We start from the raw sequence: 25,527 nt of genomic DNA, 5'->3' as shown, positions 1-25,527 counted from the left end.
TGGCTGCTTTGTGATTTCCAGGCTCCAAAAAGACTGGGAGTCGGCCTGTCAAGAGGTTGGCAAGCTGAAAGATCGACACCTGGAACAGTCGGTGAAGTACTTCAGGGTGCTGGAGGAGCAAAATACTCAAAAAAAGCTGGTGTGTAATAAATACAGTACTTACAGTATTAACATTGTAGACTTCCTCCTGGCTACAGCAACACACTGTACTCTCTACACTTCTGCCATCTACAGTCTAGGAGTAGTAACTGCATGTACTCTCTACACTTCTGCCATCTACAGTCTAGGAGTAGTAACTGCATGTACTCTCTACACTTCTGCCATCTACAGTCTAGGAGTAGTAACTGCATGTACTCTCTACACTTCTGCCATCTACAGTCTAGGAGTAGTAACTGCATGTACTCTCTACACTTCTGCCATCTACAGTCTAGGAGTTGTAACTGCATGTACTCTCTACACTTCTGCCATCTACAGTCTAGGAGTTGTAACTGCATGTACTCTCTACACTTCTGCCATCTACAGTCTAGGAGTAGTAACTGCATGTACTCTCTACACTTCTGCCATCTACAGTCTAGGAGTAGTAACTGCATGTACTCTCTACACTTCTGCCATCTACAGTCTAGGAGTAGTAACTGCATGTACTCTCTACACTTCTGCCATCTACAGTCTAGGAGTAGTAACTGCATGTACTCTCTACACTTCTGCCATCTACAGTCTAGGAGTTGTAACTGCATGTACTCTCTACACTTCTGCCATCTACAGTCTAGGAGTTGTAACTGCATGTACTCTCTACACTTCTGCCATCTACAGTCTAGGAGTAGTAACTGCATGTACTCTCTACACTTCTGCCATCTACAGTCTAGGAGTAGTAACTGCATGTACTCTCTACACTTCTGCCATCTACAGTCTAGGAGTTGTAACTGCATGTACTCTCTACACTTCTGCCATCTACAGTCTACGAGTTGTAACTGCATGTACTCTCTACACTTCTGCCATCTACAGTCTAGGAGTTGTAACTGCATGTACTCTCTACACTTCTGCCATCTACAGTCTAGGAGTTGTAACTGCATGTACTCTCTACACTTCTGCCATCTACAGTCTAGGAGTTGTAACTGCATGTACTCTCTACACTTCTGCCATCTACAGTCTAGGAGTAGTAACTGCATGTACTCTCTACACTTCTGCCATCTACAGTCTAGGAGTTGTAACTGCATGTACTCTCTACACTTCTGCCATCTACAGTCTACGAGTTGTAACTGCATGTACTCTCTACACTTCTGCCATCTACAGTCTAGGAGTTGTAACTGCATGTACTCTCTACACTTCTGCCATCTACAGTCTAGGAGTTGTAACTGCATGTACTCTCTACACTTCTGCCATCTACAGTCTAGGAGTTGTAACTGCATGTACTCTCTACACTTCTGCCATCTACAGTCTAGGAGTTGTAACTGCATGTACTCTCTACACTTCTGCCATCTACAGTCTAGGAGTTGTAACTGCATGTACTCTCTACACTTCTGCCATCTACAGTCTAGGAGTAGTAACTGCATGCTGTATAAAACTTGCACATGAGACTCAGAAGTCAAATGAAGAAAGCAAAGTACTAGTGACTCCTAGGTAACGTGACTTGCATGAAGTGTGAAAGGTGCCCTGGCTAGAGTGGAGAGCCCAGGTGCATGTTTGGGAGGTGTAGGCGCACACAGCAGGGGGCGCTGAAGAAGACTGTGCTGTGTCCACATGCAGGTGGAGGAGCTCAGGTCCAGGCTGAGGGAGGCCGAGACTCAAGCTGAAGGAAACAAAAAGAACAGCTTGGTGTCCAGCGCAGGTTGTGCTTGTCCACACCCTGCAGCAGAAAAGCCAGCATACCTTATTGATCTGCCCACAACCCACAACACAGGAGCTCAGACGGGAGACCTTGAAAATAAGGTGATTTTACACCAAAGTCATATTGTCACCTCCAGATGACATTAGTCAAAGTTATATTTAACTTTTATTGCCAATCTTATGCTAACAGATTTTACCTTCCCTGCAAACACTTTGGTGTGCAACAACACTTAACTATAACTATAACTTTGACCTTCCCTGCAAACACTGATGTGCAACAACACTTAACTATAACTTTGACCTTCCCTGCAAACACTTTGGTGTGCAACAACACTTAACTATAACTATAACTTTGACCTTCCCTGCAAACACTTTGGTGTGCAACAACACTTAACTATAACTTTGACCTTCCCTGCAAACACTTTGATGTGCAACAACACTTAACTATAACTTTGACCTTCCCTGCAAACACTTTGGTGTGCAACAACACTTAACTATAACTTTGACCTTCCCTGCAAACACTTTGGTGTGCAACAACACTTAACTATAACTATAACTTTGACCTTCCCTGCAAACACTTTGTTGTGCAACAACACTTAACTATAACTATAACTTTGACCTTCCCTGCAAACACTTTGGTGTGCAACAACACTTAACTATAACTTTGACCTTCCCTGCAAACACTTTGATGTGCAACAACACTTAACTATAACTTTGACCTTCCCTGCAAACACTTTGGTGTGCAACAACACTTAACTATAACTTTGACCTTCCCTGCAAACACTTTGGTGTGCAACAACACTTAACTATAACTATAACTTTGACCTTCCCTGCAAACACTTTGATGTGCAACAACACTTAACTATAACTTTGACCTTCCCTGCAAACACTTTGGTGTGCAACAACACTTAACTATAACTTTGACCTTCCCTGCAAACACTTTGGTGTGCAACAACACTTAACTATAACTATAACTTTGACCTTCCCTGCAAACACTTTGTTGTGCAACAACACTTAACTATAACTATAACTTTGACCTTCCCTGCAAACACTTTGGTGTGCAACAACACTTAACTATAACTTTGACCTTCCCTGCAAACACTTTGATGTGCAACAACACTTAACTATAACTTTGACCTTCCCTGCAAACACTTTGGTGTGCAACAACACTTAACTATAACTTTGACCTTCCCTGCAAACACTTTGGTGTGCAACAACACTTAACTATAACTATAACTTTGACCTTCCCTGCAAACACTTTGATGTGCAACAACACTTAACTATAACTTTGACCTTCCCTGCAAACACTTTGGTGTGCAACAACACTTAACTATAACTTTGACCTTCCCTGCAAACACTTTGGTGTGCAACAACACTTAACTATAACTTTGGCCTTTCCTGCAAACACTTTGATGTGCAACAACACTTAACTATAACTTTGACCTTCCCTGCAAACACTTTGGTGTGCAACAACACTTCCTCATTTCTTGCTTTCTTGGAAAGTCACTAAAAGTCTCCTGACTTGAAAGAGTCTCAACAAAGTACTTCATACGATTAGCAGCAACAACTGAAAACAGAAAATATATTTCATATCCAAAATGTCAATACTAATAAAACACACTCATTTTTAAATGAATATATTTACATTTTTTTAGCCTTTTTAAAGAAAATTATGTCACAGCAAATTAGACAAATACTCTGCTAACCACACTGCCACCACTACTGCTGTCTTGGCTACATCTAACATGTCCAATACATGCAGCATGTCGACTTGTGTGTGATATCATGTGTGATACAAGCAGTCCTGCAGCATGTTTACTTGTGTGTGATATCATGTGTGATACAAGCAGTCCTGCAGAGTCTTTACTTGTGTGTGATATCATGTGCGATACAAGCAGTCCTGCAGCATGTTTACTTGTGTGTGATATCATGTGCGATACAAGCAGTCCTGCAGTGTGTTTACTTGTGTGTGATATCATGTGTGATACAAGCAGTCCTGCAGTGTGTTTACTTGTGTGTGATATCATGTGCGATACAAGCAGTCCTGCAGTGTGTTTACTTGTGTGTGATATCATGTGCGATACAAGCAGTCCTGCAGTGTGTTTACTTGTGTGTGATATCATGTGCGATACAAGCAGTCCTGCAGTGTGTTTACTTGTGTGTGATATCATGTGCGATACAAGCAGACCTGCAGTGTGTTTACTTGTGTGATATCATGTGCGATACAATCAGTCCTGCAGTGTTTACTTGTGTGTGATATCATGTGCGATACAAGCAGACCTGCAGTGTGTTTACTTGTGTGTGATATCATGTGCGATACAAGCAGTCCTGCAGTGTGTTTACTTGTGTGTGATATCAAGTGCAATACAAGCAGTCCTGCAGTGTGTTTACCTGTGTGTGATATCATGTGCGATACAAGCAGACCTGCAGTGTGTTTACTTGTGTGTGATATCATGTGCGATACAAGCAGACCTGCAGTGTGTTTACTTGTGTGTGATATCATGTGCGATACAAGCAGACCTGCAGTGTGTTTACTTGTGTGTGATATCATGTGCGATACAAGCAGACCTGCAGTGTGTTTACTTGTGTGATATCATGTGCGAAACAAGCAGTCCTGCAGTGTGTTTACTTGTGTGTGATATCATGTGCGATACAAGCAGTCCTGCAGTGTGTTTACTTGTGTGTGATATCATGTGCGATACAAGCAGTCCTGCAGCGTGTTTACTTGTGTGATATCATGTGCGAAACAAGCAGTCCTGCAGCGTGTTTACTTGTGTGATATCATGTGCGAAACAAGCAGTCCTGCAGAGTGTTTACATTTAAATGTCCCCTAATAAGCACACAAGGTTGCTGTTTTCTTCTATTTTCAACAAGTCATTTCCAAAAGGTAAACCTTGTAAACAGGTGAGCAAGCAGCTACAAAACAGCTAAGCTTAAAACAGCACATTAGTCAATAAAAGAAGTATTCAATAATGATAGTTACATATTACTTACACATGCTAAGTCTCCAAGGCAGAAGCGTACTACAAATTATCCAGTAACAAACGTGTCCGCATCATTCAACTTACTGTGCCATGGTCTTAAGTTAGTGAATTGTTGTGGCCAATAAGTGTCACCAAAAAAACCCCAATTGCCCTCCACTTCAACTTAAAGACAGCACAAGTACATTTTAGAGTTTGGTTGATAATAAAAGGTGAGGTGTAGCCTTTTTCTTACCCGCCGTTGTTCTTTGAGTCATTTCACTTGATGGAGCCTTTTCCAACATTCCACACGACAAAATAATTGACGTGTGTATGATGTGTGGTGATATCGCCTTCTCAGTATCGCCCAATAACCTGAAGAATGGGGCAAGTGGTACTAAAAAGTGTATTTCCTGAAGGCCCTGATGGACATGATGGGGCAAGTGGTACTAAAAAGTGTATTTCCTGAAGGCCCTGATGGACATGATGGGGCAAGTGGTACTAAAAAGTGTATTTCCTGAAGGCCCTGATGGACATGATGGGGCAAGTGGTACTAAAAAGTGTATTTCCTGAAGGCCCTGATGGACATGATGGGGCAAGTGGTACTAAAAAGTGTATTTCCTGAAGGCCCTGATGGACATGATGGGGCAAGTGGTACTAAAAAGTGTATTTCCTGAAGGCCCTGATGGACATGATGGGGCAAGTGGTACTAAAAAGTGTATTTCCTGAAGGCCCTGGTGGACATGATGGGGCAAGTGGTACTAAAAAGTGTATTTCCTGAAGGCCCTGATGGACATGATGGGGCAAGTGGTACTAAAAAGTGTATTTCCTGAAGGCCCTGATGGACATGATGGGGCAAGTGGTACTAAAAAGTGTATTTCCTGAAGGCCCTGATGGACATGATGGGGCAAGTGGTACTAAAAAGTGTATTTCCTGAAGGCCCTGATGGACATGATGGGGCAAGTGGTACTAAAAAGTGTATTTCCTGAAGGCCCTGATGGACATGATGGGGCAAGTGGTACTAAAAAGTGTATTTCCTGAAGGCCCTGATGGACATGATGGGGCAAGTGGTACTAAAAAGTGTATTTCCTGAAGGCCCTGATGGACATGATGGGGCAAGTGGTACTAAAAAGTGTATTTCCTGAAGGCCCTGATGGACATGATGGGGCAAGTGGTACTAAAAAGTGTATTTCCTGAAGGCCCTGATGGACATGATGGGGCAAGTGGTACTAAAAAGTGTATTTCCTGAAGGCCCTGATGGACATGATGGGGCAAGTGGTACTAAAAAGTGTATTTCCTGAAGGCCCTGATGGACATGATGGGGCAAGTGGTACTAAAAAGTGTATTTCCTGAAGGCCCTGATGGACATGATGGGGCAAGTGGTACTAAAAAGTGTATTTCCTGAAGGCCCTGATGGACATGATGGGGCAAGTGGTACTAAAAAGTGTATTTCCTGAAGGCCCTGATGGACATGATGGGGCAAGTGGTACTAAAAAGTGTATTTCCTGAAGGCCCTGATGGACATGATGGGGCAAGTGGTACTAAAAAGTGTATTTCCTGAAGGCCCTGATGGACATGATGGGGCAAGTGGTACTAAAAAGTGTATTTCCTGAAGGCCCTGATGGACATGATGGGGCAAGTGGTACTAAAAAGTGTATTTCCTGAAGGCCCTGATGGACATGATGGGGCAAGTGGTACTAAAAAGTGTATTTCCTGAAGGCCCTGATGGACATGATGGGGCAAGTGGTACTAAAAAGTGTATTTCCTGAAGGCCCTGATGGACATGATGGGGCAAGTGGTACTAAAAAGTGTATTTCCTGAAGGCCCTGATGGACATGATGCACCAGGACTGCCTGGAAGCTGCAGATAAGAGACAGGAGCTGTGCAGTATCATCACCAGACTGCAGGGGGAGATATGGAGCACTGAGGAGCACAGGGACAAGGTGAGACTTTCCTTCTCTGCTTTGACCACCAAGGTGGTACTAACAGGGCTGTCAAAGGTAAGCAGACGCGTGTAAACGTGATTGGACTGAGGAAAGTGGCACTGACTCTTTCGCCATCGCCATCCATCAGCGGAGCAAGTCGTGTCCCAAATGCCAGCTGGCGTTTTCATTCTTGTTTTGAAGCTGAGAATGGAGGCTCCCTTTCAGCTACTTAATAAATACACCTGCCGTCTCCAAGAAGGGATGAGAGCCATAAAGATGACACATTTTTACTAAGAAAAGGTTGCTTACGGGATTGTCAAATTCTCCATAACTCGAAATGAAACCTGGAAGATAATCTGCCAGTTCATATTTCATCATGGCTCATTTTACTGACACAATACAAGTTCCGTTCAAAAGTTAAAGTAGCAATGATAGTCACTTGCTTGCTTATGGTAGTCCATCGTATCCGATGATGACTTCCACTTCTTCTATTGGTGAGTTTTGAGGTGACTAAAAAGTCCAATACGAGAGCCACATGGTCTATTGCAATGGGGGCATATGAAGTTAGTGTTTGTTGTGGTCTTGGCTGCAGGGCCCATCTTCCTCCTCTGGCGTTTCCCTTCCCTCGTAGCAATGATAGTCACACACACACACACACTAGGTGTGGCGAAATTATTCTCTGCATTTGACCCATCACCCTTGTTCACCCCCTGGGAGGTGAGGGGAGCAGTGAGCAGCAGCGGTGGCCGCGCCCGGGAATCATTTTTGGTGATTTAACCCCCAATTCCAAGCCTTGATGCTGAGTGCCAAGCAGGGCGGTAATGGCTCACATTTTTATAGTCTTTGGTATGACTCGGCCGGGGTTTGAACTCACGACCTACCCATCTCAGGGCGGACACTCTAACCACTAGGCCACTGAGCAGAAGCGGCTGAGACCACGCCCACTTTGCATACACTTCCAGGGAGTTTATCCAATGACGATCTAGTTTGGTTGCAATGGAAGGACGCACTCTACGCTCGGCCGTTGAAGTCAATGGATGCTCAGCTTCAGCACTGAGAAGGAAGTTGCTCATTCTGAACATCCAAGTGCGTATTTAGTGGATGAAATATCAACACAACACCTGTTTTTATTTGATTTCAGCTTCCCTTGTAGTCTCAGAGCAATCACCACTGGTGAGAGAGTGTGTGCGTGTGTGTGTGCGCGTGAGTGTGTGTTTGTGTGTGTGTCTGTGTCTATTTGCAGTTGAGTTGCTAAAAACCCCACAATGTTTGATAAACAAACGGTCATTTGTTTATTTATTTTCCTGTGCTTTGTATTATTTCCTTTCTAGCGCTCTTATTTTAACTTCTTGTTTGTCAGCTGTTGTCCAGTGTGAGCGCTGGCTTCTTCACCTGTTCCTGGTTGCCAATCAGGACTCACCTGTTCCTGGTTGCTTGCTTTAGCTGTTGTTGCCACTTCCCTGTGGCACTAGTTTTTTTCTGGTATCACCGTATACTATAGAACTATATAGGCCACACCCACTACATTTTTGAAGAAAAAAATATTTTCCATATATTGGTTGCAGATATATACGTTGTGAAATGAGTTATTTACACAGAAATATGTAGTAAATACCTTCATTGTTTCCAAACGGTGTTTGTAACAGCAGTAAAACGTCCGATTACACAAAACAGAAGTCATGGTCATGGACCCACAGACTCAATAATTCCTCCGTTTTGGTGTATTTACAAAATTGAAACAATACAAAAAGAATGCCATTGTAAGTTAATAATACTAATGCAGACACTCAAACATGTTAACATATTAGCTAATGCTAACAACGCTAGCTTGGTTAAATTACGATAGCAGGTACAAATATGCCTGACAACACTCCTACAGACATCACACATGGGACATTTTAGTAAGTATGAATAGTTGTAGTTATATTGTAAAACTTACAAACGTTGCTTGGACTGATGAATGAAGAATCCATACGAGTAGAAACGCTATGGATGGCTAGAAGATTTAACAGCACTTGTACTTCCGATTGAAAGCACTAGTCTAAACAGAAGGGCATAGTGCTTGCAGTGAGCCAACTCGTCCAAAAGATGGCCCCATAGCACAAACAATAACACACCTTTTCAATGTATTTGCATGTTTTCTATAAATACTCTTTGTGTATGTTTTCTTCTCTTCTTCATTTTTTTATTTATTTTATTTTGTACAAAGTTGTGCCTGTGTATGAAAAGTGCTGAATAATATCTAATTGGATTTGATTATGACTCATAAATTAGCCGCACCGTTTTATAAGCCGCAGGTTTCAAAGTGTAGGTGTCAGGGACTGCTGATGGAAGGCGTAGTGCAGGAAAACATGACTTTAACGTCAAAAGGAAATGCAGGGAAAACAGGAAACAGCCAACAGGATAACAGGAGACAGGATACAATCATCAAGCCCTGACTAGAGGGCGAGGCAGTCATAAATAGTAGCCTGATTGGCAACTGCAACCAGGTGTGCCAGGCTGCCAATCAGGGACAGGTGAGGGAAACAAGCGCCAAGGGAGACTGGAAAATGCAACCAAAATAAGAGCACTGACAGGAAATAAACACAAACAGAGGAAAACCCAAACATAACCAAACTGTCAGTAACAAGCCTGACAGTAGTGGCTTATAGTCCAGTAATTTAACTTTGCCTGCCTTCTCTGCTTCCTGGGGCCAACACTAAAACAAAACAAACTGTTGATTGTACTAAAAACATGAAAATGATCCACTTATTAAAGATGAAAAAATGATGCCATTGATTAGGAGTTGATGTGGAAATGGCCAGTAAATATTTGAAATGATGTTTGTAGCTGCAGTCGCAGTGTGAGCAGCTCCAGCTGAAGGTCAAGGCTCTGCAGCTGGACTGGGAGGCGGAGCAGAGGAGGAGCATGTCCTACTTTCAGCAGAACACCGACTTGAAAAGGGAGCGGGACGAGGTCAGTCCTTGGTGCTTCACGTCCTGCTGCTCCTTTCACACAGCACCTCCTCCTCCTCTCCTGCAGGCCCTGTGCAGCCTCGACAGCTTGCACCTGGTGTAGCTGCTCCTTTCATACAGCACCTCCTCCTCCTCTCTTGCAGGCCCTGTGCAGCCGCCACAGCCGGCACCTGGTGTAGCTGCTCCTTTCACACAGCACCTCCTCCTCCTCTCTTGCAGGCCCTGTGCAGCCGCCACAGCCGGCAGCTGGTGTAGCTGCTCCTTTCACACAGCACCTCCTCCTCCTCTCTTGCAGGCCCTGTGCAGCCGCTACAGCCTGCACCTGGTGTAGCTGCTCCTTTCACACAGCACCTCCTCCTCCTCTCCTGCAGGCCCTGTGCAGCCGCTACAGCCTGCACCTGGTGTAGCTGCTCCTTTCACTCAGCACCTCCTCCTCCTCTCTTGCAGGCCCTGTGCAGCCTCTACAGCTTGCACCTGGTGTAGCCGCTCCTTTCACACAGCACCTCCTCCTCTCTTGCAGGCCCTGTGCAGCCACTACAGCCTGCACCTGGTGTAGCTGCTCCTTTCACACAGCACCTCCTCCTCCTCTCTTGCAGGCCCTGTGCAGCCGCCACAGCCTGCACCTGGTGTAGCTGCTCCTTTCCCACAGCACCTCCTCCTCCTCTCTTGCAGGCCCTGTGCAGCCGCCACAGCCGGCACCTGGTGTAGCTGCTCCTTTCACACAGCACCTCCTCCTCCTCTCTTGCAGGCCCTGTGCAGCCGCTACAGCTTGCACCTGGTGTAGCTGCTCCTTTCACACAGCACCTCTTCCTCCTCTCTTGCAGGCCCTGTGCAGCCACTACAGCCTGCACCTGGTGTAGCTGCTCCTTTCACACAGCACCTCCTCCTCCTCTCTTGCAGGCCCTGTGCAGCCGCCACAGCCGGCACCTGGTGTAGCTGCTCCTTTCACACAGCACCTCCTCCTCCTCTCTTGCAGGCCCTGTGCAGCCGCCACAGCCTGCACCTGGTGTAGCTGCTCCTTTCACACAGCACCTCTTCCTCCTCTCTTGCAGGCCCTGTGCAGCCACTACAGCCTGCACCTGGTGTAGCTGCTCCTTTCACACAGCACCTCCTCCTCCTCTCTTGCAGGCCCTGTGCAGCCGCCACAGCCTGCACCTGGTGTAGCTGCTCCTTTCCCACAGCACCTCCTCCTCCTCTCTTGCAGGCCCTGTGCAGCCGCCACAGCCGGCACCTGGTGTAGCTGCTCCTTTCACACAGCACCTCCTCCTCCTCTCTTGCAGGCCCTGTGCAGCCGCTACAGCTTGCACCTGGTGTAGCTGCTCCTTTCACACAGCACCTCCTCCTCCTCTCTTGCAGGCCCTGTGCAGCCGCTACAGCTTGCACCTGGTGTAGCTGCTCCTTTCACACAGCACCTCCTCCTCCTCTCTTGCAGGCCCTGTGCAGCCGCTACAGCCTGCACCTGGTGTAGCTGCTCCTTTCACACAGCACCTCTTCCTCCTCTCTTGCAGGCCCTGTGCAGCCTCTACAGCCTGCACCTGGTGTAGCTGCTCCTTTCACACAGCACCTCCTCCTCCTCTCTTGCAGGCCCTGTGCAGCCGCTACAGCCTGCACCTGGTGTAGCTGCTCCTTTCCCACAGCACCTCCTCCTCCTCTCTTGCAGGCCCTGTGCAGCCGCTACAGCCTGCACCTGGTGTAGCTGCTCCTTTCCCACAGCACCTCCTCCTCCTCTCTTGCAGGCCCTGTGCAGCCGCCACAGCCGGCACCTGGTGTAGCTGCTCCTTTCACACAGCACCTCCTCCTCCTCTCTTGCAGGCCCTGTGCAGCCACTACAGCCTGCACCTGGTGTAGCTGCTCCTTTCACACAGCACCTCCTCCTCCTCTCTTGCAGGCCCTGTGCAGCCGCTACAGCCTGCACCTGGTGTAGCTGCTCCTTTCCCACAGCACCTCCTCCTCCTCTCTTGCAGGCCCTGTGCAGCCGCCACAGCCGGCACCTGGTGTAGCTGCTCCTTTCACACAGCACCTCCTCCTCCTCTCTTGCAGGCCCTGTGCAGCCACTACAGCCTGCACCTGGTGTAGCTGCTCCTTTCACACAGCACCTCCTCCTCCTCTCTTGCAGGCCCTGTGCAGCCGCTACAGCCTGCACCTGGAGTACACCAACTGTCTGCTGGACAAGGACTGCCTGCGCAAACGCAACGTGCAGCTGCAGGCCAGCCTGGACCAGCGCCAGCGCGAGCTGCAGCGAGAGCGGCAAAAGAGCCGGGAGCAGATGGAGAAGATCAGTCCCTGCCTGAACTGTGTAAGCAAAGCCCACAATGCACCTGGCTCACACGCAGGAAGTGCCTCCATTATCAGCGCAGACACTTTTTCCAAACGTTCAGGCGATTGTAGCACGATATTCACATCTGGAGCAAGGGGGAGGATCTTCTTGAGAGCTTATTTCACGCCCAAATAAGTACGTCCACCTCGCTGTGACATCACAACGTAGCCAGACTGCAACATCATGAGCCTTTGGCAGCGTTTAAAGCGCACCTTTTGACATAAAGCAACATTTCTTACCTATTTGAATATCAGAGATATTTATCAGGTGGATTTTTGAAAAATGATGGTTTAAAGCAAAGGAGGAGACAATTAAATGGAATGTAATTATAGTAGGATGTGAAGGATGTATGCCAGCTGCATTTGTTGTGTAGCTAGCTTAGCCTTCTACTGTAAGACAATAGCATGAAAGTCAGGTATTTAGATGCAGGTGTTGACATGATTGTAAATGTCCTGCATGTCTCTGTTCAAGTCCACCTTGTCGCTGAACATTGAAGACCAGTGTGACGGCCCCTGCTGCTCCCTCAACCTGGACCTCAGCCTGCCTAATGACACCCATCCCAACTTACCCAAGGTCCGATTGATTACTATTATCATATCACATGTTTACATGTTAAAAGCCTCAACCACTAATCATTGACAGCTTCTATTGGTCCTTTTGAACAAATCTTTTTTCTTTTTTACAAAAAACAATTTCCATAATGATTTCCTTTTTGTATCATATTTGACACAGCTGGTCACAAAATATGATTTTTACATTATAAGAAACCAAAACATAATGCAACACACAGAAATATCTGTCATGTTAGTTCCAAACATTAAAAAAATATCAGCTGCTCAATCACTTGAATTCACATTGGTATCATTTTCAAAGCATCTTCAGTGTTGTCTTTATTTATCAGCTAAAAAAACACAGAAAAAGTCAACATCATTATGTATTTTTTAATGCGATTTTTCTCTGTCATAAAAATCATTCAACTATCATTTATTATCGCAGCACACACCGAGTGATCGCCACAAAATACGACAGCAAATGTGTGTATTTTATATCTAAATATACCATATTGTGTAATGTAAACATGATATTTATTTATTTGAAACATCTAAAGACTCCATGGTATTTATAATGCAATACAATGCAAATTGACTCATTTAGAGTGACGTTACCTTTGTTTCAAATTTGATATTGATTGATTGATTGATTGAGACTTTTATTAGTAGGTTGCACAGTGAAGTACATATTCCGTACAATTGACCACTAAATGGTAACACCCGAATAAGTTTTTCAACTTGTTTAAGTCGGGGTCCACTTAAATTGATTCATGATACAGATATATACTATCATATATACTATCATCATAATACAGTCATCACACAAGATAATCACATTGAATTATTTACATTATTTACAATCAGGGGTGTGGAGGGGGGGGGGGGGTTATGGACATCAAGTAGTGGACATAGAGAGAGAGAGAGAGAGAGAGAGATCAGAAGGCATAAGAAAATGTATCTGCATTTGATTGTTTACATTTGATTATTAGCAATCCAGGGAGGGTGTTAGTTTAGGGTTGTAGCTGCCTGGAGGTGAACTTTTATTGCGGTTTTGAAGGAGGATAGAGATGCCCTTTCTTTTATACCTGTTGGGAGTGCATTCCACATTGATGTGGCATAGAAAGAGAATGAGTTAAGACCTTTGTTAGTTCGGAATCTGGGTTTAACACATACACATATTTTCAACAGTTTTACTATAAAATATTGAATGAGATGTTAAGTTTTCACCTTGCATTAAGTGTTCATAGTGATGTGTCAGTAAAAATAACCTTATCCCTTTCAAATTTGCCAAAGTATGTCTTCAAAAATCAGGCGTCGCTCCTTTCTTCTTTGTGGCAATCTTGCAGGGTGACTGGACAGCCCTCTAGTACATCAATTACTGCCCTCTGCTGGATAACACGTGTAGTGCAGGGTGACTGGACAGCCCTCTAGTACATCAATTACTGCCCTCTGCTGGATAACACGTGTAGTGCAGGGTGACTGGACAGCCCTCTAGTACATCAATTACTGCCCTCTGCTGGATAACACGTGTAGTGCAGGGTGACTGGACAGCCCTCTAGTACATCAATTACTGCCCTCTGCTGGATAACACGTGTAGTGCAGGGTGACTGGACAGCCCTCTAGTACATCAATTACTGCCCTCTGCTGGATAACACGTGTAGTGCAGGGTGACTGGACAGCCCTCTAGTACATCGATTACTGCCCTCTGCTGGATAACACGTGTAGTGCAGGGTGACTGGACAGCCCTCTAGTACATCCATTACTGCCCTCTGCTGGATAACACGTGTAGTGCAGGGTGACTGGACAGCCCTCTAGTACATCAATTACTGCCCTCTGCTGGATAACACGTGTAGTGCAGGGTGACTGGACAGCCCTCTAGTACATCAATTACTGCCCTCTGCTGGATAACACGTGTAGTGCAGGGTGACTGGACAGCCCTCTAGTACATCAATTACTGCCCTCTGCTGGATAACACGTGTAGTGCAGGGTGACTGGACAGCCCTCTAGTACATCAATTACTGCCCTCTGCTGGATAACACGTGTAGTGCAGGGTGACTGGACAGCCCTCTAGTACATCAATTACTGCCCTCTGCTGGATAACACGTGTAGTGCAGGGTGACTGGACAGCCCTCTAGTACATCAACTACTGCCCTCTGCTGGATAACACGTGTAGTGCAGGGTGACTGGCCAGCCCTCTAGTACATCAATTACTGCCCTCTGCTGGATAACACGTGTAGTGCAGGGTGACTGGACAGCCCTCTAGTACATCAATTACTGCCCTCCGCTGGATAACACGTGTAGTGCAGGGTGACTGGACAGCCCTCTAGTACATCAATTACTGCCCTCCGCTGGATAACACGTGTAGTGCAGGGTGACTGGACAGCCCTCTAGTACATCAATTACTGCCCTCTGCTGGATAACACGTGTAGTGCAGGGTGACTGGACAGCCCTCTAGTACATCAATTACTGCCCTCTGCTGGATAACACGTGTAGTGCAGGGTGACTGGACAGCCCTCTAGTACATCAATTACTGCCCTCCGCTGGATAACACGTGTAGTGCATGCATCTGATCTGATATGTCAGGCTTTTTAGGAAAAAATCATTACACTGATGATGTAGAGGGCTCAAAAACATATGTATCAATTATGATACGTTTGGCTTTACAGGGTTAACTTTGACCAAATGAGTCGCGGTTTAAACGACATGATAAACTGAATTAATTTCGATGTGGGCGTGGCATGGCGCAAAACTTTGATTTGAGTTTGCTACAAATCTTTCAACATTTAAAACTTGTTTTTGAGAGCCCTAACATGCATGGAAACTCACCAATGTTTGTAAGCGTGTCCATTCCGGCAAAAACTATTTTTGGGGTTCCGAACACAAGATTTCAAAATGGACTCTCCTTGAACTATAGTAAAAATCAGCCCCTGCCAGCAGACTCAACATGAATTGATTAACGTGGACCCCGACTTAAACAAGTTGAACAACTTATTGGGGTGTTACCATTTAGTGGTCAATTGTACGGAATATGTACTGTACTGTGCAATCTACTAATAAAAGTTTCAATCAATCAATCAAATTCATGTGCCATCATGAAAACTGCAGCAATATCACCCTCTTGTGGTGGAGAATCATAACGTTCATAACTTCCTTCCACACACCTTGATCTTCCTGCCATTGTGAGGGTGTGTCTTCCTGCCATTGTGAGGGTGTGTCTTCCTGCCATTGTGAGGGTGTGTCTTCCTGCCATTGTGAGGGTGTGTCTTTCTGCCATTGTGAGGGTGTGTCTTTCTGCCATTGTGCGGGTGTGTCTTCCTGCCATTGTGAGGGTGTGTCTTCCTGCCATTGTGAGGGTGTGTCTTCCTGCCATTGTGAGGGTGTGTCTTCCTGCCATTGTGAGGGTGTGTCTTTCTGCCATTGTGAGGGTGTGTCTTTCTGCCATTGTGAGGGTGTGTCTTCCTGCCATTGTGAGGGTGTGTCTTCCTGCCATTGTGAGGGTGTGTCTTTCTGCCATTGTGAGGGTGTGTCTTCCTGCCATTGTGAGGGTGTGTCTTCCTGCCATTGTGAGGGTGTGTCTTTCTGCCATTGTGAGGGTGTGTCTTCCTGCCATTGTGAGGGTGTGTCTTCCTGCCATTGGGGTGTGTCTTCCTGCCATTGTGAGGGTGTGTCTTCCTGCCATTGTGAGGGTGTGTCTTTCTGCCATTGTGAGGGTGTGTCTTCCTGCCATTGTGAGGGTGTGTCGAACAAGGGCCCTCTCAACGCTGCTTGCAGCTGTAATATTGCACTTGGGTGGCGTCTTTACTACACCCAATTCAATCATACAAGAGACTCTCCCAAAACGGAGTTGTGTTGGGATTGCTTCAATTGAGCCAGCATGAAACATCTGCTCAGATGAGTGTGGATGAATGAATGAAGGATGAAGAACATCTGCTGAAATGAGTGTGGATGACTGAATGAAGGATGAAGAACATCTGCCCAGATGAGTGTGGATGAATGAATGAAGGATGAAGAACATCTGCCCAGATGAGTGTGGATGAATGAATGAAGGATGAAGAACATCTGCCCAGATGAGTGTGGATGAATGAATGAAGGATGAAGAACATCTGCCCAGATGAGTGTGGATGAATGAATGAAGGATGAAGAACATCTGCCCAGATGAGTGTGGATGAATGAATGAAGGATGAAGAACATCTGCTGAAATGAGTGTGGATGAATGAATGAAGGATGAAGAACATCTGCCCAGATGAGTGTGGATGAATGAATGAAGGATGAAGAACATCTGCCCAGATGAGTGTGGATGAATGAATGAAGGATGAAGAACATCTGCCCAGATGAGTGTGGATGAATGAATGAAGGATGAAGAACATCTGCCCAGATGAGTGTGGATGAATGAATGAAGGATGAAGAACATCTGCTCAGATGAGTGTGGATGAATGAATGAAGGATGAAGAACATCTGCCCAGATGAGTGTGGATGAATGAATGAAGGATGAAGAACATCTGCTCAGATGAGTGTGGATGAATGAATGAAGGATGAAGAACTTCTGCTCGGATGAGTGTGGATGAATGAATGAAGGATGAAGAACATCTGCTGAGATGAGTGTGGATGAATGAATGAAGGATGAGGAACATCTGCTGAGATGAATGAATGAAGGTGCACATGGTTTACCAGCTGTGTGTTTTCCCGCAGACAGAAGATGGCAAGAAGGAAAGACATCTCTCCACGTACACATTTCCTCCTTGCAGGAACTCCTTTCGAAAAAGAGGTCAAAATGCAGCGTGAGTGTGAGAGACTTTGGTCCTCCTGACCACAGACTTTGGTCCTCCTGACCACAGACTTTGGTCCTCCTGACCACAGACTTTGGTCCTCCTGACCACGGCCAGCACTTTGTAACCTGCCCTTGTTTCCAACTCAAGGTTGGACTTGGACTCTTGTAGCAGCGATGACAACGACAACGTTGCAGGTGTTTATGTACACAAAGTGTCCAGCGTGTGAAAGGAGCTTGCTTTGATGGAAGTTTTTGTTTCAGGTGAAGAACGTAAACCTTCTCTGATGGACTCCTGCAGCTCAGTGCACTCCCATTTCTTCCCGCCTGACCTGCTCTCCTTGCCTGGAACCTTGCAGAGGGTCCGTGGCGGGTCCGGGTACTCTAGCTCTTTTTCAAACAGTGCAAACATTCACATTCACTCATGCCAGCATTTTGTAACGTTGCCATGTTTTAAAGGTTGGACTTGGATTCTTGTTGTTCCGATGATACTGACATCCTGTCGGGTATTGAAGTCAACAACATCTATGACACATTTTAGCAGGCTGAAGTTGATGGCAGTTGTGTTTCAGGTGATCAAAGTAAACCTTCTCTGATGGACTCCTGGAGCTCGGTGCACTCGCATTACTTCCCGCCTGACCTGGTCTCCCTGCCTGACATCACCCGCAGGACCAGCAGACCCAGGTAGCCACAAGTACTTAGTACTCCAATCACTTCCTTATTTTACGCTTTGCTGATGTTAGCCAACTGCTAGCATGCTAACTTTTTTAGCTAATTTGACACTTTTTTTTTAACTAATAGAACCTTTATTTAACCAGATAAGAAAACCCATTGAGATCAAGATCTCTTTCACAAGGGTGACCTGGCCAAGAGGTCAACAGCACATGTCACAGAGCAGTTTCAAAATAAATACATTAAGACATACATTTTAAAATACATAAGAGAAGTATAAAACAACAGAGATTTACATCTTTAAAAACACAGGCACTGTGCAAACGTCTCTCGCTGTTTGTCCCTCAGGACAGAACGGAAGGCTCCAAATGGAAGTAGTTCTGTAAGTTTCAGTTTCGTCTGCAATGCATTCCATGCCATAGGGGCAGCAATGCCAAAAGCTCTTTTGCCAAATTCAGTCCGTACATGAGGAACAGTTAAAACATACAAATTGTTAGAACGTAATGCGTAAGAGCTGCTTTTTCTTTGTAACAGAATACACAAGTATGGAGGTATTCAACCTAAAAGAGCCTTATAAATGATAGTCAGCCAATGTGTGTATCTGCGTGCACTCAATGAAGATAAGTCTGACTTCATATACAGTTGACAATGGTGGGTGAGACTACGACAGCCAGTAACAAATCTTAGTGCTGAATGAAAAACAGTGTCCAAGGACTGGAGGCATTTAGATGAAGCACTAAAATAAAGCACATCTCCATAATCAATTACAGGCAAGATAGTTGCTGTCACCAATTTCTTTCTGACTTTAAGAGAGAAGCAGTTTTTATTTCTAAAAAAGAAACCAAGCTTTACCCTAAGCTTAGAGACCAAGTTGTTAATATGGGCTTTAAATGAAAGCTCCTGATCAAGAGTAAAACCCAAGTACTTGTAATTTAAGACCTGCTCTATAGGGTTTCCATTTGATGTTACAATATTTGGAATATTTTCCAGTAGCACCCTTGAATGAGAGAAAACCATTACCTTGCTTTTATCTGTATTTAAAACCAATTTAAGATCAAATAAGCGAGCCTGGATGACATCAAAAGCAGCTTGTAAAAACTCAAAAGCCTGAGTGATGGAGGTTGAACAGCAATAAATAATGGTGTCGTCTGCATAAAAATGGTACATAGCATTTGACAAATTATTACAAAGATTATTTATGTAGATAGAAAATAAAATGGGCCCCAGCACTGAGCCTTGTGGAACGCCTTTGGTAATGTCCAGTAATGAAGAGGTGATCCCAGCCACCTGTACACGTTGTGTTCTGCTGGAGAGATAGTCTGTGAACCAAGCAGCTGCATTTTTAGATAATCCAACGTGATGAAGGGCTTGAATTAACAGACTGTGGTCTACTGTGTCAAATGCTTTTGACAAATCAATAAATAGGGCGACACAATATTTCTTGCCGTCTACAACCTCGATCAAATCATTGAAGACCTTAAGAGCAGCTGTAATAGTGCTATGCTGTTTTCTAAAACCAGATTGAAATGGAGATAAAATATTGTTTGATTCTAAAAAATCCTCTAGCTGGTTACTGATGATCTTCTCAAACAATTTTGCTAAAATGCATAATTTAGAAATTGGTCTGTAATTATTTATATTTGTGGGTTCACCCCCTTTTAGCAGGGGAAGAACAAAGGCCGATTTCCAGATTTTTGGAATGCTTTTACTTGTTAGACTTAGGTTAAAAATATGCGAGAGAGGCTCAGCAACAAAATCAGCAGCCAATTTTAAGAAAAAGGGTTCAATTTGGTCAGGTCCTGCTGCTTTAGTTGTGTCCAGGCTCTTTAGTGCACTGTTTACCTCGGATATTGATACAGGTGTGAACTCAAAAGTGCAGGTGCTGCGTCTATTTACAGCCTGTGGTGTATTTGGTATATTAACATTAGTTAAACCAACATTTGACAATTGAGGATTCAACGACTCAAACAAGGATCCGGCAGAAACAAAATACTCATTAAAACAATTTGATATAGTTGTCTTATCAGACAAAGTACCAGATCGAGTAATTAAAGGACTTGGAAAGTCATTTGTTGTCACATGATTTAAAGAAGCTTTTATGGTTTGCCAAAACTTTTTGGGATCATTTATATGTTTTTTGCATTCATGCAGGTAAAAATCAGACTTGGCCCTCTTAACAAGCGAAGTACATTTATTTCTAAGCTGGCGGAAGCTAAGCCAGTCAGCCTCTGTCTTTGTTTTTCCAGCCCTGGCCCAAGCAACGTCTCTCTCTTTGAGAAGGTTTCCAATTGCAGAGGAAAACCAGGGATTATTTCCACCTTTAACTCTAAGTTTTCGAAACGGAGCATGTTTATTGACTATACGTTGAAATTCATTATAAAAGTATTTCAACGCTATCTCAATATCATCAATTAAAGCAACTCTGTTCCACTGAAAGGCAGCTAAATCGTATATAAAAGCTGGGAGGCAAAAGTTTTTAATATTTCTTTTGCATGTAATAGTGGGTTTTGATTTTGGTAGCTTGCAGTTTCTTACAGCTGCAATTGTACAATGGTCACTCAAGTCATTGGCAAACACCCCAGTGCCAGTGTACTTATGGGGAGCGTTGGTTAGAATTAGATCAAGTAAAGATGATTTTGAGGAGTTTTTAGTATTGGGTCGAGTTGGGGAAGTGATTAATTGAGTTAAGTTTAGTGAGTTGCATACAGCTTTAAGGTTATCAGAAGAGGAAGTCAACCAGTCAAAATTTAAATCACCAACCAAGAGAAGTTCACTAGCTTTTAACCCACTCATAAAGGATTCAAGCGAGGCAAGGGCTTCAGTGGAGGCAGAGGGAGGTCTATAACAGCCTACAATTGCGAGAGGTTGGCCATGTGAGAATTCAAGCTGCAGGGCAAGGAGTTCAAATTGTTTAGTGATTGACAGTGATGATAATAAGGTAACATTAAATTTGTTTTTGATATACATAGCCACTCCTCCACCTTTTCGAGGACGATCGCATCGGAAGACATTATATCCATTTATAGCAATGTCCTTGTCAGAGACTGCTTTGGTTAGCCAGGTTTCTGATAAGATAAATATGTCTGCATTGGTTGTTTGAATCCAGATTTTGACTAAGTCTAATTTTGGCAGTAGACTTCTAATATTTGAATGAATTAAACCAAGACCTGACCTAGCTCTAAATTCATCAGGAGTACTGATGTTGTACAAAGCTGGGCCTGGATTTGGTTGCACATTGCCTGATAGAAGAAGTAAGAGCAATATAAAAATGTTTCGTTTCATGTGGCAAGGTAACCCGATGACAACATTACTTGGCTTCACAATGTCAAAATGAGTAATTTCAGAAGGAGAAAAACATCTATTTAACACAGAAATACACCATAAATGAAGCTGGTTAGAATTATTTAGCACTGACCCACATGTAGATATCAATAAGCTTTGTGTAAATGCTGTAGTTTCGTAGGACCAGGTGATTGTTATTGCGTTCGGTAGAGTTAAAGGTTGGTGGAGCACCTGGTCAGGTACCCCACTACAATTGCAGAAAACAAGTCCAGGAAAAAGCATTAATATTAAATACAGAGCTTTTGTCAAAGTCATTGTTAAATTGTTTTACTACCTACCCAGGTCCAATATTCAAAGTTCAGATGTCCAGGCTACAGCAGTTGGAAGGCCAAGCTAAGGCTAGCAAAGGCCCAGCCTTAGTCAGTCTGAGGCTAAGATAGATCCAGGCTGTGGCAGATGGAAGGCCAAGATGAGCTAGCAGACCCAGTCTGTAGGCAGTGAGAGGCCAAGCTGGGGCTAGGTTAGAGCCAGGCTGTGGCAGATGGAAGGCCAAGATGAAGCTAGCAGACCCAGTCTGTAGGCAGTGAGAGGCCAAGCTGGGGCTAGGTTATAGCCAGGCTGTGGCAGATGGAGGGCCAAGATGCAGCTAGCAGACCCAGACTGTAGGTAGTGGAAGGCCAAGCTGAGACTAGGATAGATCCAGGCTTTGGCAGATGGAAGGCCAAGATGAAGCTAGCAGATCCAGGCTGTGGCAGATGGAAGGCCAGGATGAAGCTAGCAGATCCAGGCTGTGGCAGATGGAAGGCCAAGATGAAGCTAGCAGATCCAGGCTGTGGCAGATGGAAGGCCAGGATGAAGCTAGCAGATCCGGTCTGCAGCTAGCAGATCCTGTCTGTAGGCAGTGGAAGGCCAAAATGAAGTTAGCAGACCCAGTCTGTAGGCAATGGAAGGCCAAGCTGGGGCCAGGATAGATCCGGGCTGTGGCAGGTGGAAGGCCAAAATTTCAGCTAGCAAAACATCTCCTGGCTTCAGCAGGTCAAAGGCCTCCAGATTTCCAAATCCAACAAAAGCAGTCAGAAATGCCACTTTTTGGAAGTAAGCCTTCATTCATCAATTGTTACGCTTAAAACTAGTACAATTTACTTAAATTGGCTAAAAAATAAATTAAAACAGATAGAAATTCAGACCACTTTGACAAGCAGACAAACAAAAGACAGTGCTGTCGGCCATCTTGGATTCAGATGAAGTTGATGTAGATAATATCACACCTGAGAGAAGGGGTGTCCAAACTACGGCCCGCCGATGTCTTCAATTTAGTCCAAGTTTTACACACTGGGAGCTTGCAACCATTTTAATAGTCTGACAATTTTGATGCTGCCATTATGTCGCCATCTAGTGTACAAAATTAGTCATTCAGGTCAATGACCTTTAAGAATGCTCCAAATTATTCATGCGCAGTATTGACTTATATGACCCGATGCAGACAACCTTCCCTAGTCATGGTGTAAAAAAAAAAAATCCAAACAACACAAAAAGTCAACACACATGGTCACACATAACACAACCTGCTCACTAAACTTTGTGAATGTTACAAAAAACGTCTTAACACCATAAAAACACAAATAAAATACAAAAATGTACACCCATTTACCCATTACAAAGCATGATGGGAAAAAGGCAAAAAACTCTACACACGTATCCATGTTTGGCGCATTTCAGCTGCTTGATGTTTCTGATTGATTACAAAACTTTAAGGAGGTCGTCACAGAAGTAAACAAGCTTGGAGTCAAACTTTTACATACTCTTAATATCCAATTATATTAATTATACATCCATTCTAATAATATAATATGTACACACACACATATGTATGTGTATATATATATATATATAAATTAGGGCTGTCAAGTGAATATTTTTTTTATTTAATCATACTCTAAATTTGTGACTAATTATGATTAATCAAGGGTTATGATTTGCTTGCATAAAAAAACACCAACACAATTGTGTAGTCAGAATGTCATACAGGATCGTATCCTAAATCTTTTACTGATCTGCAAGTCATTGATTTGCTCAAAACTTTGTAAACATTAACAGAAACGTCCATCCAGACGTCCTAAAATGTACTAAGGCCTTATTTCTTAGATAGCTTAGCGATTAGCATGCCTCTTCTACTTGGTGAGTACCATGTTTAGCCTTGTCGTCCAGTAATAACAACACTAAAAATGTAGTCTATTTGCCATAATGGAGGTGATTAATATTAGCTTAGGAGAGCGGCTCCACACTGTGTATAGACATATACACACTTAGCTGCTAGCCGCCTGTGATCGAAATGGTGTGTCAGCCAGACGGCATCAGCGTTCATGATGGGCATCAATCGGCAATGGTGATCACCCACTTTTTCACCAGAATGGTCAGGTACTGATCGGTGGCCCAAGTCTTGAGCGTTGTCTTCCACAAGCGTGCAAAGGTGCATAGTCAACAATGCAGGCTGTCTTCCACAAGCGTGCAAAGGTGCATAGTCAACAATGCAGGCTGTCTTCCACAAGCGTGCAAAGGTGCATAGTCAACAATGCAGGCTGTCTTCCACAAGCGTGCAAAGGTGCATAGTCAACAATGCAGGCTGTCTTCCACAAGCGTGCATACCGTAGTCAACAATGCTGGCTGTCTTCCACAAGCGTGCATAGTCAACAATGCTGGCTGTCTTCCACAAGCGTGCATAGTCAACAATGCAGGCTGTCTTCCACAAGCGTGCATAGTCAACAATGCAGGCTGTCTTCCACAAGCGTGCATAGTCAACAATGCTGGCTGTCTTCCACAAGCGTGCATAGTCAACAATGCTGGCTGTCTTCCACAAGCGTGCATAGTCAACAATGCTGGCTGTCTTCCACAAGCGTGCATAGTCAACAATGCTGGCTGTCTTCCACAAGCGTGCATAGTCAACAATGCTGGCTGTCTTCCACAAGCGTGCATAGTCAACAATGCAGGCTGTCTTCCACAAGCGTGCATAGTCAACAATGCTGGCTGTCTTCCACAAGCGTGCATAGTCAACAATGCTGGCTGTCTTCCACAAGCGTGCATAGTCAACAATGCAGGCTGTCTTCCACAAGCGTGCATAGTCAACAATGCAGGCTGTCTTCCACAAGCGTGCATAGTCAACAATGCTGGCTGTCTTCCACAAGCGTGCATAGTCAACAATGCTGGCTGTCTTCCACAAGCGTGCATAGTCAACAATGCTGGCTGTCTTCCACAAGCGTGCATAGTCAACAATGCTGGCTGTCTTCCACAAGCGTGCATAGTCAACAATGCTGGCTGTCTTCCACAAGCGTGCATAGTCAACAATGCAGGCTGTCTTCCACAAGCGTGCATAGTCAACAATGCTGGCTGTCTTCCACAAGCGTGCATAGTCAACAATGCTGGCTGTCTTCCACAAGCGTGCATAGTCAACAATGCTGGCTGTCTTCCACAAGCGTGCATAGTCAACAATGCAGGCTGTCTTCCACAAGCGTGCATAGTCAACAATGCTGGCTGTCTTCCACAAGCGTGCATAGTCAACAATGCTGGCTGTCTTCCACAAGCGTGCATAGTCAACAATGCTGGCTGTCTTCCACAAGCGTGCATAGTCAACAATGCTGGCTGTCTTCCACAAGCGTGCATAGTCAACAATGCTGGCTGTCTTCCACAAGCGTGCATAGTCAACAATGCTGGCTGTCTTCCACAAGCGTGCATAGTCAACAATGCTGGCTGTCTTCCACAAGCGTGCATAGTCAACAATGCTGGCTGTCTTCCACAAGCGTGCATAGTCAACAATGCTGGCTGTCTTCCACAAGCGTGCATAGTCAACAATGCTGGCTGTCTTCCACAAGCGTGCATAGTCAACAATGCTGGCTGTCTTCCACAAGCGTGCATAGTCAACAATGCTGGCTGTCTTCCACAAGCGTGCATAGTCAACAATGCTGGCTGTCTTCCACAAGCGTGCATAGTCAACAATGCTGGCTGTCTTCCACAAGCGTGCATAGTCAACAATGCTGGCTGTCTTCCACAAGCGTGCATAGTCAACAATGCTGGCTGTCTTCCACAAGCGTGCATAGTCAACAATGCTGGCTGTCTTCCACAAGCGTGCATAGTCAACAATGCTGGCTGTCTTCCACAAGCGTGCATAGTCAACAATGCTGGCTGTCTTCCACAAGCGTGCATAGTCAACAATGCTGGCTGTCTTCCACAAGCGTGCATAGTCAACAATGCTGGCTGTCTTCCACAAGCGTGCATAGTCAACA

General features: G+C 44.7%; 1 pseudogene; it reads left to right on the top strand.

Annotated features, from left to right (window-relative positions):
* LOC133642322 (caspase recruitment domain-containing protein 11-like) overlaps positions 1-25,527 on the top strand; it is a 78,097-nt pseudogene that overhangs the window by 24,250 nt on the left and 28,320 nt on the right.

This window comes from Entelurus aequoreus, linkage group LG25, assembly GCF_033978785.1.
Source record: "Entelurus aequoreus isolate RoL-2023_Sb linkage group LG25, RoL_Eaeq_v1.1, whole genome shotgun sequence".
Classification (NCBI taxonomy): domain Eukaryota; kingdom Metazoa; phylum Chordata; class Actinopteri; order Syngnathiformes; family Syngnathidae; genus Entelurus; species Entelurus aequoreus.
This window is presented reverse-complemented; position numbering and strand designations above follow the sequence as displayed.